The sequence below is a fragment of the Symphalangus syndactylus genome, chromosome 5 (assembly GCF_028878055.3).
Source record: "Symphalangus syndactylus isolate Jambi chromosome 5, NHGRI_mSymSyn1-v2.1_pri, whole genome shotgun sequence".
Classification (NCBI taxonomy): domain Eukaryota; kingdom Metazoa; phylum Chordata; class Mammalia; order Primates; family Hylobatidae; genus Symphalangus; species Symphalangus syndactylus.
Window position 1 is genome coordinate 122,604,453 of NC_072427.2, and position 17,815 is coordinate 122,622,267.

The window sequence follows — 17,815 nt, forward strand, 5'->3', positions numbered from 1 at the left end:
CACATTAGGAAATGGATTGTAAATGATTTAACTACGTCCCAAGGCCAGTCTTGGAAGAGTCAGGAGTCTGGACCTGGAGGGTTCAGCTTGGCTTATAACATTACTAGGCTTTTCTGCTTGGAAACTAGTGTTGTCATGGTTACCCTGGGGGAGCTCCTAGATATCAGTGATGGCTCAATGTACTCATCTTTCTTACTCTTTTATTCTCTTTCTTTAAAAACATTTTTTATTTCAACAGCTTTTGGGGTACAAGCATTTGTTTTTTTACATGGATAAATTATATACTGGTGAGTTTTGAGATTTGAGTGCACCTATCACCCAAATAGTGTACATTGTACCCAATATGTAGTTTTCTAATCCCTAGCTCCCCTTCCATCATTCCCCTTCTGAATCTGTAAAGTCCATCATACCACTCTGTATGCCTTTGCATACTCATAGCTTAGCTTCCATTTATTATAAGTGAGAACATATGGTATTCACACACCTGTTGTGCTTATCCAGTTTTAATTTCTATCTGCCCATCAAGCAGAAAATATCTTGCTGTGCAGTTGGACTCAAGAGAAAATGTGATCTCTAACAAAAATAATTTCTTTAGGGTGTAGTGGTTCATGAAGTTACTTCCCCTAATATGCATATTCCAGGATAGTCAGTGAATTTTCTGAAAAGAAAATTTGAAGTTTTGCAGGAAGATTGTTAACAGTGAGAATTACTTAATGCCTGAACTACTAGTCTGATCTGTTACAGTCACTCTAAGGAGTATTGACTCATCCATCGAACGGACACACTTATTTATTTATTTTTATTTTACTTTAAGTTCTGGGATACATGTGTAGAATGTGCAGGTTTGTTATATAGGTATGAATGTGCCATGGTGGTTTGCCGCACCTGTCAACCCGTCAACTAGGTTTTAAGCTCTGCATGCATTGGGTATTTGTCCTAGTGCTATCCCTCCCCTTGCCCTCAACTCCCCGACAGGCCCTGGTGTGTGATGTTCCCCTCCCTGTGTCCATGTGTTCTCATTTTTCAACTCCCACTTATGAGTGAGAACATGCAGTGTTTGGTTTTCTGTTCCTGTGTTAGTTTGCTGAGAATGATGGCTTCCGGCTTCATCCATGTCCCTGCAAAGGACATGAACTCATTCTTTTTATGGCTGCATGGTATTCTTTGGCGTATATGTGCCGCATTTTCTTTATCCAGTCTATCATTGATGGGCATTTGGGTTGGTTCCAAGTCTTTGCTAGTGTGAATAGTGCTGCAATAAACACACGTGTGCATGTGTCTTTTTAGTACAATGATTTATAATCCTTTGGGTATATACCCAGTAATGAGATTGCTGGGTCAAATGGTATTTCTGGTTCTAGATCCTTGAGGAATCGCCACACTCTCTTCCACAATGGTTGAACTAATTTACACTCCCACCAACAATGTAAAAGCATTCCTATTTCTCCACAGCCTTGCCAGCATCAGAACAGACACATTTAATTACCTTATCTATTCACACAATTTCCCCTATACTGGCAATTGAGTCCTATCATGCTACTTTGGCTTTGGAAATAAAAAGGATTTACAATGCAGACAGACTTCTTAGAAGGTGGAAGACTAGGAGAAAGTGGCGGTTGTATGGGTATAAGAGAACAACAAAGGGAGAAAAAGCTAAGAAGTGACTGGGAAGTAATGTTTTTATTTTAAAAATTTCTAATTTCTAGTTTGAAATCAGAATATTTCCAGTCAGTGAAATTCAGTTGACTTTACAAGGTATGCTTCTTAGATAATAGTTCATCCTTGGCATTGTATAATTCCAGTATCTGCCACCAGGTGGGAGATGATGCCTATTAGGATATTAAGGTGTGGCAGTGGTACCTTTTAGGGTGTTTAGGTGTGGGTAACCAATGACTGAGCAGATAATTTATTCAGATATCTATCTATCTATCTATCTATCTATCTGCCTATCTATCTGTCTATCTATCTATCATCTGTCTGTCTATCATCTGTCTGCCTATCTATCTATCTATCTATCTGGACCTGCAATGCTCTGTCCCTTGCTAATCATGTACACACACCTTTGACACACCTCAGATCATTTCTTTAGTGTAAATTCCTGGAAACAGAAGGATTGAGTCCCAAGGTAGACACGTCTATGGGGTGTTTGATACATTGCAATGCTGCCCTCTGGAAAGATTGCACCAATCTACCCTCTCACCACCAGGGTATGAGACAAGCTATCCCAGTGTGGTTTACAGATTGCAGAAGGATGAAAATGTGATAGAATCTCTCATCCAGTGGCTAGAGTGATACTAAGATGAGCATTATGGTTGGCAGGTTGTGCTCACAGCTCACAGTTACTAAAATATTGATAATTAAGTTGGTAAGTGAGAACTTTGATAAGGGAGTAGTTGAGCAGAGAATCTTGTCACTAGATGTGGTATAGTGAAAACATCCTTAAAGTAGCAGTCAGGAGGCCTGGGTCCTGGAATTTAATAAATGTTAGGTTCCTTCCACTCCTCTCTGTGATGGTCACTTCATCTTCAAGATGACGTCCCTCCCAGCTCTAACACTGTATATGTCTCTAAGGATCATGTGTGTCACTTCACAAGAAGAAGCATCGTGAGCATGATTACGGAGGCAGAAACATCAGATGTCTCATGGTGCACAGTGACATGCAACAAGACTATTCTTGTGCCACGGTTGTTTGTTATGCATTTCTTGGCAATTTGCATTGTTGCCCTCAGAGACAGTGATTCAGATCTTAGAGCACATTCACTCTGAGACACTTCCAATAACTGAAGCAAAATGCTGCTGGTAGTTAGTCAAGATGTTTAAATGTCATTCGGTGATTGATTGCTTGTGAGTCATGATGATGCATAGTGACGCTCAGCATGCAAAGGACACAGTGGCTCTCCTCAGCCAGGACTGCATGGAAAGATGTTTGATAACCTGCTAACCCTCTGAAGAGCCTTCCCAGAATGTGCTGGCTAACATGGAGGATCTAGACAGCTTCTCTCAAAACACTGCTTTTCTAGAAGAATTTACTTTGATTGCTAAAAGCCAGGGATATTAGGTAGCTCCACTTGGGTAACACACTGGCTGGCTCATAGTAGATCCTTGTTGGATGAATGGAATGTAAAGAAAGTGAATGAGATAGTATTTTGGGGAAGACTGACGTTAAATCAGTGCTAGCATGTTGCTTGATTCTGTGACTAATCTATTTGAGAAGCCTCTTGCACAGTGCTTGATGCATTGTAGGACATCAATATGTCTTGTAAGTGCTCCAATAAAAAAATATGAACAAAAGCTATGGGGATACAGAATTCAGAACCCAAATAAGAGAATTCTTATTGGTGTTTCAGGGATTCATCCCTGAACTGAAGAAAAGAACTTTCATTTCTTTTGTCCAATGTTTCAATTATAATAATAAAATAATATCTATGGAATACTTTTCATGTACTCAGCACGTTATTTTATTGGATCCTCACAGCTTGATGAGGTAGTACCATTATTATCAACCCCACCTTACAGATGGGGTAACTGAGACACACAGGGTAACTTGTCCGGTGGTGTTCAGCTGCTGCGTGGCAGAGCCGGGCTTCACGCAAAGGCAAGTCTGACTCCAGAGCCCCACACTCACCGTCAAGCAGTGTGGCATCTTAAGACACACAAAGTTTGTCCTGTGTTCTCAGTACCACATCACAAAGGGTAAGCCCCCCAAATGGGACATCTGATCACTTTCAAAAAGAGAGAAGGGAGGAAGTGAACTAATTTCTACTTAGCAATTAAGCACTGCTCATTTAGCAAAGAAAACAATTAGGATACAATATCTTGATCATGGAAAAATCAAACAGCCCTTCCAAACCGACATTTAAGCCACATTTGCCCCAGCCTGGCTTTATCCCTGTATGAGTGGTGAACTGACTGGCTTTTAAATTTTTCTCCTGGACGTTTGACATTTTATAGATGCACACAATGCATTTGTGAAGTGCCCACAGTTTGAAGTTTCTGCATAGCGCTCCTCCTTTTAGTCTTTGCCATGATAAACATGCCCAGATAGCAACTTCACAGAAGGCTGTGAACTTTGAAGTCTTTGAAAAATCTAAAAATTATATGACAGTGTTGTATATGGAATCACTGGTGAGAGAAAGCCAACATTTCCCTGAGTGCCAGACACACAGCCCTCATAAATCCTGGGCTAAGAGCAGAGAGAGGTGGTCTTGTTTACTTAAACTCTGGGATAGAATGGGCATGGTTAACATCACAGTAATCGACTCAATCAGGGGATCCAAATGGAATTGCTGCTACTTGTGTGCATTTAAATGTCATGCTTATATCAATAGTTTGGAAGAGGAAAGTATCCACACTCAAGGTTGGATTAAATAAAACAGCTTCACTTTTCATTGAAATGTACATGAAAGAATTATTAAACATCAGAGGACCTTCAGTTTAATTTTGGGGAGATACGAGTTTATCAGTGAGAATTTAGCACTCTTTCGTGGGCCCTGTGAAGCTATATCTGTGTTCCCTTAATTGGATAGAAAGTTTCCCCATTGGATATAAGAGGAGCCTAGGACATTTCTCTTTATGGTACTCTGCTTCAATGGCATTGGTATTTAGTTACAGTTTTATGTATGTCAGGTTTCAGTTATGATGACTGGTGAAAATACGTCCAGAAAGTAGAGTCCAATTCCTTGTTTGGCGGAAAGAATTTGCTTATTGTGCCGCCAGGTAAAGTCTCATGTGGAATTCTTGTGCTTGGATTTTTAATGAGTTTGTTCCCCATACTTAGTTTAGATTTACAGAACGTCTAGGGGCATGGCCATGTGTGCACATAAAAGGTCATCTAAAGCGATCTTGGGCAGATATGACAGGTCAGATGCTCTGGGTATAGCTCAAGCAATTCCCACAAGCCACAGTGATAATGATTGATGGAAATGGGGTTAAAATGAGAGGTTCTCTGAAGTGTGACACCACCAAGTGATAGTGGAGTGGTTAAAGATTGAGAGCAATATGGAAAAACTATTCAGAATATTGATGGAGGAAAAATCCAGATAATGAAATGTAGAGTACCTCCTTATCAACCTACAAGCTAGAATTTGTCATACTAAATATTTAATGAAGAGAAAACTGAGAAAGTTTAGAGATGAATGATGTGTCACACTCATATCTCAAAAGGAGAAAAGATAGCTTTCAGATTTCAACCAGCTAAGGACTAAAGGACTGGGGACATAAAACCATTTAAATTTTCCTCTAAGATGAGACTTTGAGGCTGTAAGTTAAGGCTTCGTTGTTCTAGACAACCCACTTGAACATTCAGAAAACCTGAAGAATCTTGTTAACAATGTTCAGGTTTTGTTTTACTGCTGTGAGAGTAAAAATAACTTCACCCTCACATCTGATGAGTCACAGAGTGACTGTTGAGCTTGAAATGTTCTCTACTTCTGCTTTGTGATAAGCTAGCTGAGCATTGGTACGCAGAACTCAAACAGATGCACCAGAATTTGTTCCACATTCTCAACACTCCCCTAGCCATTAGGGCAAAGAATGTGACATCATCTTTGACTTTTCACCTCTTCCTTCCTCTTCTGTTGCCAAATGTTGTCAGTTCTATATTTGGAATATTTCTTGAATGTATACTTTGTTCTCCATTCTTGTCAACACTGCCTTAGCTGTTATTGTCACATACTAGGATAATTGTAAGGGTCATAATCTAACCCTAACATATATTTTTTTTCCCCTGATTTCCCATTATGTCCTTCTGTGCACTCCACTTGCCAGATAGACTGAAGTACAGTATTTGATGTTCTTTGCAGATACTCTGTTTTCTGACTTCTCTGTCTTTGTTCCTGCTGTTCTTTCTACTTGAATGGCTTTCACTCCTTATTGTTATATACAGGAATCACACCAGTCTTCAAGGACTAGCTCAAGAGCTTTCTCTTCCCCAAAGTCTGCTCTGATCTTGACCCTCTTCTCACTTGCCCTTCTTTCCCATTGCGACTTTCTTTCCACCTTTGTAAGAGCACTGATCATTGCATAGTTTACTTGTCATAGTTATTTTACATTATGTTTTATTTCTTCTGCTAAACTCCAACTTTTAATTTTTATTTATTTTTACTTTTGACAATCTATTTTTCTTTTTTCCATTTCCCTCTCACTGACAATCTATCATTCTTACATATTAATTTATTTTTCCTTAGTTTTACTGATGTATAATTTATGAATAAAAATTGTCTATATTTAAGGTATACAATGTGATGATTTGATATACATATATATTGTGAAATAGTTACCATAATCAAGCTAATTAACACATCCCATCACCACACAGTTACCATTTTTTTATTTTAAATTTTTATTTTTTATAGAGATGAGGTCTTGCTATGGTGCCTAGGCTGGTCTTGAACTCCTGGCCTCAGCGATCCTCCTGCCTTGGCCTCCCAAAGTGAGGCGATTCCATGCATGAGCCACCATGCCTGGCCCATTTTTGTGTGTGTGGTGAGAATGCTTAAGATTTACTCTCTGAGCAAATTCCAAGTATATAATGCAGTATTATTAACTATAATCATCATGTTGTATATTAGATCTCCAAAACATATTCATCTTATAACTGAAAGTTTGTAAATTTTGACCAACATCTCCCCATTTCTCTAACCCCAGCCCCTGGCAACTGCTTATTATGCTCTCTGCTTCTGTGAGTTTGACTTTCTTATTTTTAATTTATTTTTGTTTTTTATTTTTGAGACAGGGTCTCACTCTGTCACCCAGGCTGGAATGCAGTGGCATGATCATGGCTCACTGCAGCCTCCACCTCCCCAGACTCAGGTGATTCACCCACCTCAGCCTCCTGAGTAGCTGGGACTACAGGTACATACCACCACGCCTGGCTAGTTTTTGTAATTTTTTTTTTTTTTTTGTAGAGATGGAGTTTCCCCATATTGCACAGGCTGGTCTCAAACTCCTGGGCTCAAGCAATCCTCCTGCCTTTGCTTCCCAAAGTGCTAGGATTATAGGTGTCGGCCACTATGCCCAATGAGTTTGACTTTTTTAGATTTCACATGTAAGTGAGATTGTACAGTATTTATCTTTCTGTTTCTGGTCTATTTCACCTAGCATAATGTCTTCCAGGCTGATCTAGGTCATCACAAATGGAAGGATTTTCTTCTTTTTCATGGCTGAATAATATTCCGTTGTATGTACAAAACTTCAAGTTTTTTTTAAATTATACTTTAAGTTCTGGAATACATGCACAGAATGTGCAGGTTTGTTACATGAGTATACATGTGCCATTGGTGGTTTACTGCACCTATCAACCTATCATCTACATTAGGTATTTCTCCTAATGCTACCCCTCCCCTAGCCCCCCACCCCTCAACAGGCCCTGATGTGTGATGTTCCCCTCCCTGTGTCCATGTGTTCTCATTGTTCAACTCCCACTTTTGAATGAGAAGATGTGGTGTTTGCTTTTCTGTTCCTGTGTTAGTTTGCTGAGAATGATGGCTTCCAGCTTCATCCTTTTTTATGGCTGCATAGTATTCCATGGTGTATATGTGCCATATTTTCTTTATCCAGTCTGTCATTGATGGGCATTTGGTTTGGTTCCAAGTCTTTGCTAGTGTGAATAGTGCTGCAATAAACATATCTGTGCCTGTGTCTTTATAGTAGAATGATTATAATCCTTTGAGTATATACCCAGTAATGGGATTGCTGGGTCAAATGGTAATTCTGCTTCTAGATTCTTGAGGAATCGCCACACTGTCTTCCACAATGGTTCAACTAATTTACACTCCCACCAACAATTTTAAAGCGTTCCTATTTCTCCACATCCTCTCCAGGGTCTGTTGTTTCCTGACTTTTTAATGATCGCCATTCTAACTGGCATGAGATGGTGTCTTATTGTGGTTTTTAATTGCATTTCTCTAATGACCGGTGACAATGAGCCTCTTTTCATGTTTGTTGGCTGCATAAGTGTCTTCTTTTGAGAAGCGTCTGTTCATATCCTTCACCCACTTTTTTATGGATCCATAAAAGAATGCATATCTAGTTAATATTCATATTACCAATGCAAGCTTAGGATGGCTGTTCCTGTACTTTTTATTATGAAAGTCATGAAGCAGGATACTAATTATTTAATAGTAATACAGCCTGTATTTAAATAAATATTGCTAATAACTTGTTTATTTTCAAGTTGGTTTCAGGGGTGCCAAACCACAGGCCAATTATTGAATGACTATTATAGTGTGTGTGAGTACTATAATCAGGCATAGAAACAATGGCCTTTGGCATTACCTTTAAAAATAAGTGAAAGGACAAAATAAATCTAATAAGAATTTGGACTAATATAAATATAATCAGGTAAAATTTCCAGAACAAAACATTTTTGTTTCTAATGCTGAGTAACAGGTGCAAGAGCAGTAGCTGCGTGATTTTATAACCATTATTTTAAAAATATTTCTAATTACATGATAATATTAATTAAAATATAAATATTTTTAGTATTTTAGTATTAAAACATATTTCAATTAATATTAATATAGTATAATATTATATGAATATAATAATATATAAATATTGTTAGTATTATTCCAAAGGTACTACTAAGAGTTTGAAGTATATCAATGCTTACATATTGGTGTTAAACATTTGATTATAAGATATTGAAATGTTATTCCCCTTTTTGCCTAATTGTGATGAACTAGAGCTTATATTTCTAGCATATAAATGAAGAATCAGACATACTGGTTTCTTGGGGCTGAAACATTCACAGCAGCTCCTCTAGCGAATAAAAGGAGACGTCATTATAGAGAGGCAGAGATAGTGGATTGGTTAGGCACATAGATTCTAGAACCAGACTGTCAGGTTCAAATTCCACTTCTGCCATTTTCTAGCTCTGCAGCTTTGTGAAAGTTCTTTAACCTCTCTGTTTCTCTGATTCTTTATCTGTAAAGGATAGAATTATTGTAATATGAAATGAATTACTATATGTAAAGCACTTAGAACTATTAAGTACTGCATAGCTATTAGAAGTTCTTACCTATCATTATTGATGTGGTTAGGTTTTGTGTCCCCATCCAAATCTCATTTTTAATTGTAATCTTCATAATCCCCATAATCCCCATGTGTCAAGGAGAGATCAGGTGGAGGTAATTGAATCATGGGGGCAGATTCCCCCATGCTGTTCTCGTGATAGTGAGTGAATTCTCATGAGATCTGATGGCTTTATAAGGGGCTCTTTCCCCTTCACTAGGCACTTCTCCTTCCTGCTGCCTTGTGAAGAAGGTGCCATGCTTTCCCGTCACCTTCTGCCATGATTGTAAGTTTCCTGAGACCTCCCCAGCCATGCTGAAACTGTGAGTCAATTACACCTCTTTTGTTTATAAATTACCCAGTCTTGGGTAGTTCTTTATATCAGTATGAAAATGGACTAAGACAATTACTAACATAGAACGTTAGACTAAGGAGGATTGCTTAGACATTGCAGTCCAAGACTCTTATTTATTTTTATTTTTTAAATTTTTTTTGAGTCAGAGTCTTGCTCTGTCACCAGACTGGAGTGCAGTAGCACCATCTCGACTCACTGCAGCCTCCGCCTCCTGGGTTCAAGCAATTCTCCTGCCTCAGCCTCCCGAGTAGCTGGGACTACAGGCGCCCGCCACCACGCCTGGCTAATTTTTTATATTTTTAGTAAGAGATGGTGTTAGCCAGGATAGTCTCGATCTCCTGACCTCGTGATCCACTCGCCTCAGCCTCCCAAACTGCCGGGATTACAGGCGTAAGCCACTGCACCCAGCCAAGACTCTTAGTTTTTAGATGAAGAAACTGAGACCCCAAGAAGTTGAGTGACTTGTATAAGAATACTCAGTTACTCACCAGAGCCTGGGTAATCTTATCACAGGTGTCCTGGGCTCTTATATTCTGTGCTAGGCCCAGTCTACCGTGGGAAATTGAGTTGCTACCCTCAGGTATTGGAGACCCAGACAAGTGGACAGGTGTGAGATTATAGCAAGGCAAGTGCCATGATGGGGAAAGGCAGCATGTCATGGGAGCCCAGACAAGCTCTGATTTCTTAAAATTCTCTGAAGAGGGTTCCTAGAGGAAGTGAGAATGCAGTTAAGACCTGAAAGATGTAGAAAATTTAGTCAGGTAAACAAGGCAGGGAAAGGGCATCTGGGCAGGCTGTGAAAAGGCCACAACATTCATGTAGAGTAGAGAACCAAAGAAGTCTAGTCTGGCCAAGTGGTGGAGACCTCTAGATCTCTTTATAGCAAATGAAAATCTCCCTAGTACTCTATCACGTAATTTCTTTTCTCTCTCTTTCTTTCTTTCTTTCTTTTCTTTCTTTTTTTCTTTTTTGAGTCAGAGTCTTGCTCTGTCACCAGGCTGGAGTGCGGTGGCACCATCTCGACTCACTGCAGCCTCCACCTCCTAGGTTCAAGCGATTCTCTTGCCTCAGCTTCCTGAGTAGCTGGGACTACAGGCACATGCCACCATGCCCAACTAATTTTTGTATTTTTAGTAGCGACGGGGTTTCACCATGTTGCCAAGGATGGTCTCGATCTCTTGACCTAGTCTACCACATAATTTCAATACTGGCCATTAATTAAAATCCCCTTTTGCATTTGTGCTGCATTGAATAGTGTGCCCCAAAATTCATGTCTATCTGGAACGTTGGAATGTGGCCTTACTTGGAAATGGAGTCTTTGCAGATGTTAAGATTGAGGTCATATTTGATTAGAATGGGGCCCAAATCTAATCATGTCCTGATAAGAGGGCCATATAAAGACATGAAGAAACAGAGAAGACACACAAAGTTCATGCCATGTGTTGATAGAGGCAGAGTGTGGAGGGATGGGTCTACAAGCCAAAGAATGCCAAAGATGTCAGCAAGTACCAGAAGCTGGAAGAGAGGCATGGAACATATTATCCCTCAGAACCTCCATAAGAAACCAGCTTTGCCAACACCTTGATTTTGGTCTTCCAGCCTCCAGAACTGTGAGAGAATCTGTTTCCCTTGTTTTAAGCCACCCAGCTTGTGGTACTTTGCTATTCCAGCCCTAGGAAACTAATACAGCGTTCTTGATATGAATTTGACTCCTCAAGATAACAAGAAAAAAAAACAGATTGCATTTAGTGATGGACATGAGTGTAGGTGGGGTCACAATTTACTCACACTATTACCTATATGCCCTAAAAAATGTGGCTATTTAACTTTTTTTTTTTTTTTTTTTTTTTGAGACAGAGTCTCGCTCTGTCACCCAGGCTGGAGTGCAATGATGCGATCTCAGCTCACTGCAACCTCCACCTCCCGGATTCAAGCGATTCTCCTGCCTCAGCCTCCTGAGTAGCTGAGATTACAGGTGTGCACCACCAGGCCCAGCTAATTTTTGTATTTTTAGTAGAGACAGGGTTTTACCATGTTGATCAGGCTGGTCTCGAACTCCTGACCTTGTGATCCGCCCACCTTGGCCTCCCAAAGTGCTGGGATTATAGGCATGAGTCATTGCACCCAGCCTATTTAACTTTTTACAAAGGATCTGTCCTTTTTCACTAACTCACACACTCCAAAGGGTAAGTAGGGAGAAATAATCCCCAATAAACCTTCCACTGATCAATTTACCAACCACAGTCTTTTCCAGCTCAAATAAGCTTTTGATTATTTAGTCTTTTTTAGGGCCTTTGGGTGTTCCTGCTTCTCTCCAGAATGGCATCACAGAGAACCTGTGTGACTCTGTGACAGTAGAGGGAAGTGGGGGCCTTGGATCCATGCCAGGTCCTCTGGATTCTCTTTGCACAAGCAGATCTTGTCATTTTGGCCCAGGCCTTGCCCTTCATCAGCCACAAGGAGGCAGGAACATAGCCTCAAGCATCTGCAGCCACCTTTCTCCTCCAGTGTTCCATACTGCTCCCAGCCTTGCTGGATCTGATGCTCTGATGGACAAGGGCACCCTTCAGAGCCAAAGGAAATGGGCGCTTAGCCTAGATTTTCCACGTGACTCCAACACTCTGGATGTTTCTAAAGCCAGCTCCCTCTTGAAGCTTAGCTCTAAAGCTAGGAAAACCCAGGACTCTGGTGTCTGTCTCCATGATTCCCCTTCTTTCGCTGGTCTCTGGCATGACTTAACTCCATAATTGTTCCTCCTGCTTTTCTGGGGTGGTATTCATTCCTTCTTTCCTTGACAGACTGGATACAAAATGAAACACTGGCTTACTCAGAAGCTCTGAAGATAGCACCTTCCTTACCCCAAAATGCACAGAAACATGGGGTTGCACAAGAAGTAGCTCCATCATCTGCTCATCTGCTGTAGCTCCTGGGCCTTGAGATTGGGGCACACTCTACGTAAAGGTGGCTCAGCATTGGTGGGGATGTGTGCAGAACCACAGTGAGGCACACCTTGGTATTGTTCACCTGAAATTAATATTTCTTCAAAGACAGACCTTACTGGTGTTTGTTCCTCTCCCTATGTATAATGGGATATCTCTAGAGGACAAGATGGTCCTAGAGCTGCCTTGAACAGCTTTATCTCCCTCCTGCCATCCGATGCTTTAACCTCCTGCCCCAGTGCAGTTTTCTAGTTTTGTAGGATCAATTTCTTTGCAATCGGCATTATAGCACAAGCTGCAGCAGTTTATTTATCTAAGAGAGAATGCATCTAGGTTGCTATCCTCAGAGATAGTATGTATAAGGCAACATTTGAGGCCTCCATGACTCAATTCTTGCCTAATCTTTGCCTGGTCTCTGATCCTTTAGGACCTAGAAATTACCTTGACTGATATACTGAGATGATGGCAAACTCACTTTTGCTCTCCACATTCACGAATGCTGTGGGATGTATGTTTGTGACTCACTCAAGCCATTTAGAATGGAAGCCCAAGTCACAGTAGAGGAAGGCCGTTGTTACTGAACTGAACATGGATCAGTTAATCTGCCTGCCCATGCAGCAAAGCCAAATACTAACACTGGGATTGATTTGCAGTGAGGAAAAGTGAGGCATTTATTGCAGGGTGCTATGCAAGGAGAATTGGGCAGCTAATCTTAAAACCCAAACCCTTTGATGGCTTACAGGTAAGAGTTTTTAAAGGCAGGGAGGCAGAAGTTCCAGGCAGAGCCATAAATCAATACATGGAGGCTATTGGTTTGACCTAAAAAGTGGGGGGACATCTTGAAGTGGGGGTCCACAGGTTACAGGTAGATTCAAAGATTTCCTGATCTGTGATTGGTTAAGATTTGTTTAAAAACTTGGGGTCAGCATAAAGGAATGTTGAACTCTGGCCTGTAGGTGTGACTTCTGCCAGGCCCCTCAGGAAGAAATTTAGAATGAAGAACAGTGGTCAGAGTTCAGTCCCCAGTTCCCTCTTCCCCAAGGTCTATGTGCCAGTGGATGGTGTTTTCCATTTGGTGGCGGGGGTGTGAGGGCGGCTGGCAGGTTTCTGCAAAACAGCTCAGGGACATATGTTAAGATGTTATTTTTAGTTTCTATTGGGACTCTAATGTCTTTGGCTATTATTTCAGGCTATTATTACCTCCTTGCTTATCAGATTGCCCGCCACCCTCCACCAAGCATGGAAATAAAGGAAAATCTTGAATTTCTTCAATGGAAATTCCAGGCACCTAGCTAGTCCTGAGAATTAAATGAGCAACTTGATAAGTAAGAAGGTAATAGTAGCTTAAAATAATAGCTAAAGAAGTTATAGTCATAAGATGTTTGGTTCTCTACAGAAGCTAAAGAGAACATCTTGACATATGACCCTGAGTTTACTTTTCAGAAACTTGGACCTCCACCAAATGGAAATCTTTCTTGCACAAGGGTCCAGGAACCCTCTCTTGGGATCTGGATTGGGATCCCTTTCCAGTAACAATATCAGGTCATCAGGACATTTCCTGGGTCTGTTCAGTAAACATTATTAACCTGTTCCCTTAACTGAAACTGTGTCTAAGAATGACTAACCTTCTGGGAATGTAAGATGGAGTTGCTCTGGTTCAAATGCCTTGGACGCCTCTGACACTATTAGTGAAGTTTTTTTTTTTTTTTTTTTTTTTTTTGGACTGTTAGCTTGTTAGGAACTAACAAGACCCTCCCTGACTCATCTACTCATCTTTCAGGACTCAGCTTCACTTGTTCTAAGGGTTTCCCGTGACACCTCCACACCCACACTGAAATATGGCTTCCTCTCTCCTGTAGTTCCAAAGCCTGTTTGGACAAGGGACACCTAAATTAGAGTTACTATCACATTGTGTCACAATTTGTTCACGACTATTTTCTCTTCCACTAGAAGGATTCTTGTTAGGGCAGATATCGACCTAAAAGAAAGAATCCCAGGCAAAATAGATATAACCAGAGGGTTTATTTGGGCCAAGCTTGAGGATTGCAACCTGGGACCATAGATTCAGGTTTTCTGCAGTTACAAGCTGTAGCAGCAGTTACAAGCAGGTTTTTAAAGAAAAGAGGAGGCAGTTTCTAAGTTGTTTACCAAGAATTTACATTAAAATAACATAAGTTATTGATTGGCTATATGTTGTATTAAAATTCCAGGAACATGAAGATAATAGATGAGGCAGGTAGTCAGAAACAAAATGCCTTTAAACAAACCCCACAGATGGGTTTGGGGGGCGCATGACTGAAGTCTTAGACTCCTGTCTCTTTGGGCCTGATAAATTTTTCGAACCTCCCATAGTGCAGACTGCTCTGAGCTATTTTTCTTTTCTCACAGAGACCAGGTCTTGGTTACCTTGGGGTCCCCAATGCCTTGCAGAGGGGTTGATACGGAATTGGGGCTTGGAAAATGGTGAAGAATGTGTGAAATGTCCCAGAGACATGTCCTGATTAAGAGCCTGAACTCCTTCGATCTTGGACCCTACACTTCCCAAGTGTCATATAAGGGGTAGGAAATTTTCACACCCAGTGACCTGGAGGACAGGCTAAAAGAGTAAAGAGATGAAGAGCAGAGCGTCTCTTCTCATTGGGATGACAGTTTGCTAAGGAGAAAATGGGGCTGGAGTGAGTGTTAAAAGACCCTAAGTGTCTGGCTGCTCCTTGGGTCTTGGAGATTCTGAGATAACAAGAACTATGGAGCCCTGAAACTGATCCAGATCGGGTTCATTGTTCTACTACTCCTTTCTTGTAAATGCCCTGATTGTTGGAAGGACTTCTTATGATGTCAATCTATAAAAAAGCGGAGGCCAAAAGTCTTTAATGGATACCTATTATGTGCAAAGAAGATACTATACTCCCCTGATAGCAAGAGATACATTATTTTAGGGAGTGTTTCTCTTGCTGATGCCAACAGCCTATTCCAGGATCCAGTTTTGGCTGTGGAGCATTCATCACTTGGAAATGAATTGTTAGAATGACTTTTACAACTAGAGTTGCCAATAGTCTGGCTTGGTGTTAGGCTGTCTGGTTTAAAGCTGGGTCATCTAGTTCTGGAACACATGGTTCAGATAGTATTTGAAAGGGCAAATTAAATGCAAATCATCTGGTTTTGGTGAGTGGGCTTGCATAACAACAAGCCCTGTAGGATCTATTGTTCTTGCTTGTGTCTGAGTGTCTGCACTGAAAGGGATATTCAGAGCTCTTGAGGGAAAGTCCAGATCACTGTCAGGAGCTGGTTCCCAGAGGTGACATTTAGCACCCATAAATTTGGGTATCTTTTTTTTTTTCTTTTTAAAGTCTTACCAGCTTAATTGTAATGTAGTGGTGGATTTATATTACTTTAAGTTTAATTCCTGAAATTTTATCAGTAGAGTAGAAAAGTCCTCTACTCCTAAATCCGGGTCTCTATCTGTGGCTTAACTTCTAACTTCTTGTTTGCATTCTCTTATTCTCTTTTTGTTCTTTTCATGAGTTAGTTGAGTAATAACTAAAACTTAACTGTGAGTCTTTTCATGGAGGATGGAAAATCCCACATAGGAAATGGCACCACCAACAATGGGTCAGTCGTTTATGTTGGCCAATGTAAAGAAACCTCCTTTATTTCATAAAAGGTTAAGTAATTGGGGAAATTGGGGTAGGGGAGGAGTTGAGTTACCTTCTCTTGGTGAACTTCAGCCCAATACACAGTGGAAAGTGCCAGATAATAAATGAAACTACAAGAGGTTAGAAAACTATACTTTCTTTTTAGGTATTAATAGGCCATGAGGGCTTATGTTACTTCAAAAATTTGTTGGATCTGTTTTTGAATGGGAGGCAAATTGGTTTCAATCACTAGAGAGAAGGGGGCATGGTGGCCCAGGAACATTGTTAGTGTACTGTACTCCTGTCACCTGCTGAGGTAAGCAGGTTCTGAATAACTCCTCTGGGGTGCAGGAAGAAAATACTAAAAATTTGGATTATCTTTATTGATCTCATCCCTTTAAAATGTCTGTTTATGCTGTTTTATGGTGTAGGAAAGGATATGCTTGGGGAATACTGTCCTGGAGAAGGCAGGTGGTTGGATCAGGATGAAAAGAACTGGAGATGTGGAGTAGCTCGGAATTCAGAGGTCTCATAACTGCCCAATGGGTTCTCATTGCCTGCTGCCTAGACAGAGCCAATTTATTAAGACGGGAATTGCAACAGAGAAAGAGTTTAATTTACACAGAGGCAGCTGTATGGGAGACAGGAGTTTTATTATTACTCAAATCAGTCTCCCTGAAAATTTGGGGATTGGGGTTTTTAAGGATAATTTTGTGGGTAGGGGGTCAGAAAGTGGGGAATGCTGATTGGTCGAGTTAAAGATGAAATCACAGGAGGTTGAACTGGATTTTCCTTGCTGTCTTCTGTTCCTGGTTAATTCTGTAAACCATTCAGGAGCAATATGGGGAAGTTCAGAATCTTGCAGCCTCTGGCTGCATGAATCCTAAGCCATAATTTCTAATCTTGTAGCTAATTTGTTAGTCCTACAAAGGCAGACTGGTCCCTGGGTAAGAAGGGGGTTTGTTTGGGGAAGGGCTGTTACCATCTTTGTTGCAAAGTTAAACTATAAACTAAATTTTTCCCAAAGTTAGTTCAGCCTATGCCCAGGAATGACAAGGACAGCTTGGAGATTAGAAGCAAGACTGGAGTCAGTTAGGTCAGATGTCTTTCACTGTCACAATCTTCTCACTGTTACAATTTTTGCAAAGGTGGCTTCAGTCTCCTATCTGTTCTGATAGAGAAAATGTAGTCGCCATTGGATTCTGAAAAGATAGTAAAGAAGACACTGACCTTTGTTAGACAATGGCTTATGTGACAGGTGCTGGGTTGTGTGCTATTTATTTTTGTTCTATCACTGCATATACAATTTTCATATGAATGCATACTTTTATCCATTTGTTATTTATTTAATGAATATCTCATTTAATCTTCACAAACAGCTTGAGAAGAAGGTTTTAGTCTTCCCAATTTTGCAACCAGGAAGTTAAGGCTTAAGGTGGGTGAGTAATTTACACGATGTTCTATGATTTACACTTCAGCAATTCTCATTCTTTAGTGAGTAGGTTTGCAGTGTAGACTCCAGTGTAGACTTTAGGAGATTCAAGTGTGCTTCTAGTCTGCTTGGAGCAGGTAGATTGTTCAAGAATGTGCTTATAGAATTATGAAATACTTTGTTCTGATTTTCTTTCATTATTTAGTGCATATTCCCAAATTGCAATTTTAGGCCAGAGCTACTTCTCTGCTAATTAGGCTGACACCAAGGATTTGGTTTGACATTTCAATCAACTCAATCTTCCCTTGTTGGCCTTAAAAGCAAGCAAGCAAGCAAACAAACAGACAAACACAACAAAACCTAAAGCTTCTGTTATGACTAAATTCCAGGTAATCAATTAAATCTTAATTAGTTTATTTTATTGTGATTAAATTGAATTGACATA

At 40.3% G+C, this 17,815-nt stretch overlaps 1 protein-coding gene across 4 annotated transcripts in view; it reads left to right on the forward strand.

Annotated features, from left to right (window-relative positions):
• ATP8B4 (ATPase phospholipid transporting 8B4 (putative)) overlaps window positions 1-17,815 on the forward strand; it is a 319,170-nt gene that overhangs the window by 14,660 nt on the left and 286,695 nt on the right. The window contains exon 1 of one of the 4 annotated variants that reach the window (XM_063639448.1): window positions 9,280-9,298. The exons of the other annotated variants lie outside the window; for them this stretch is intronic. The gene's annotated coding sequence lies outside the window, so the exon portion shown is untranslated. Of the gene's footprint in view, window positions 1-9,279; window positions 9,299-17,815 lie in introns of those variants that run through there. 4 annotated transcript variants of the gene reach the window in all.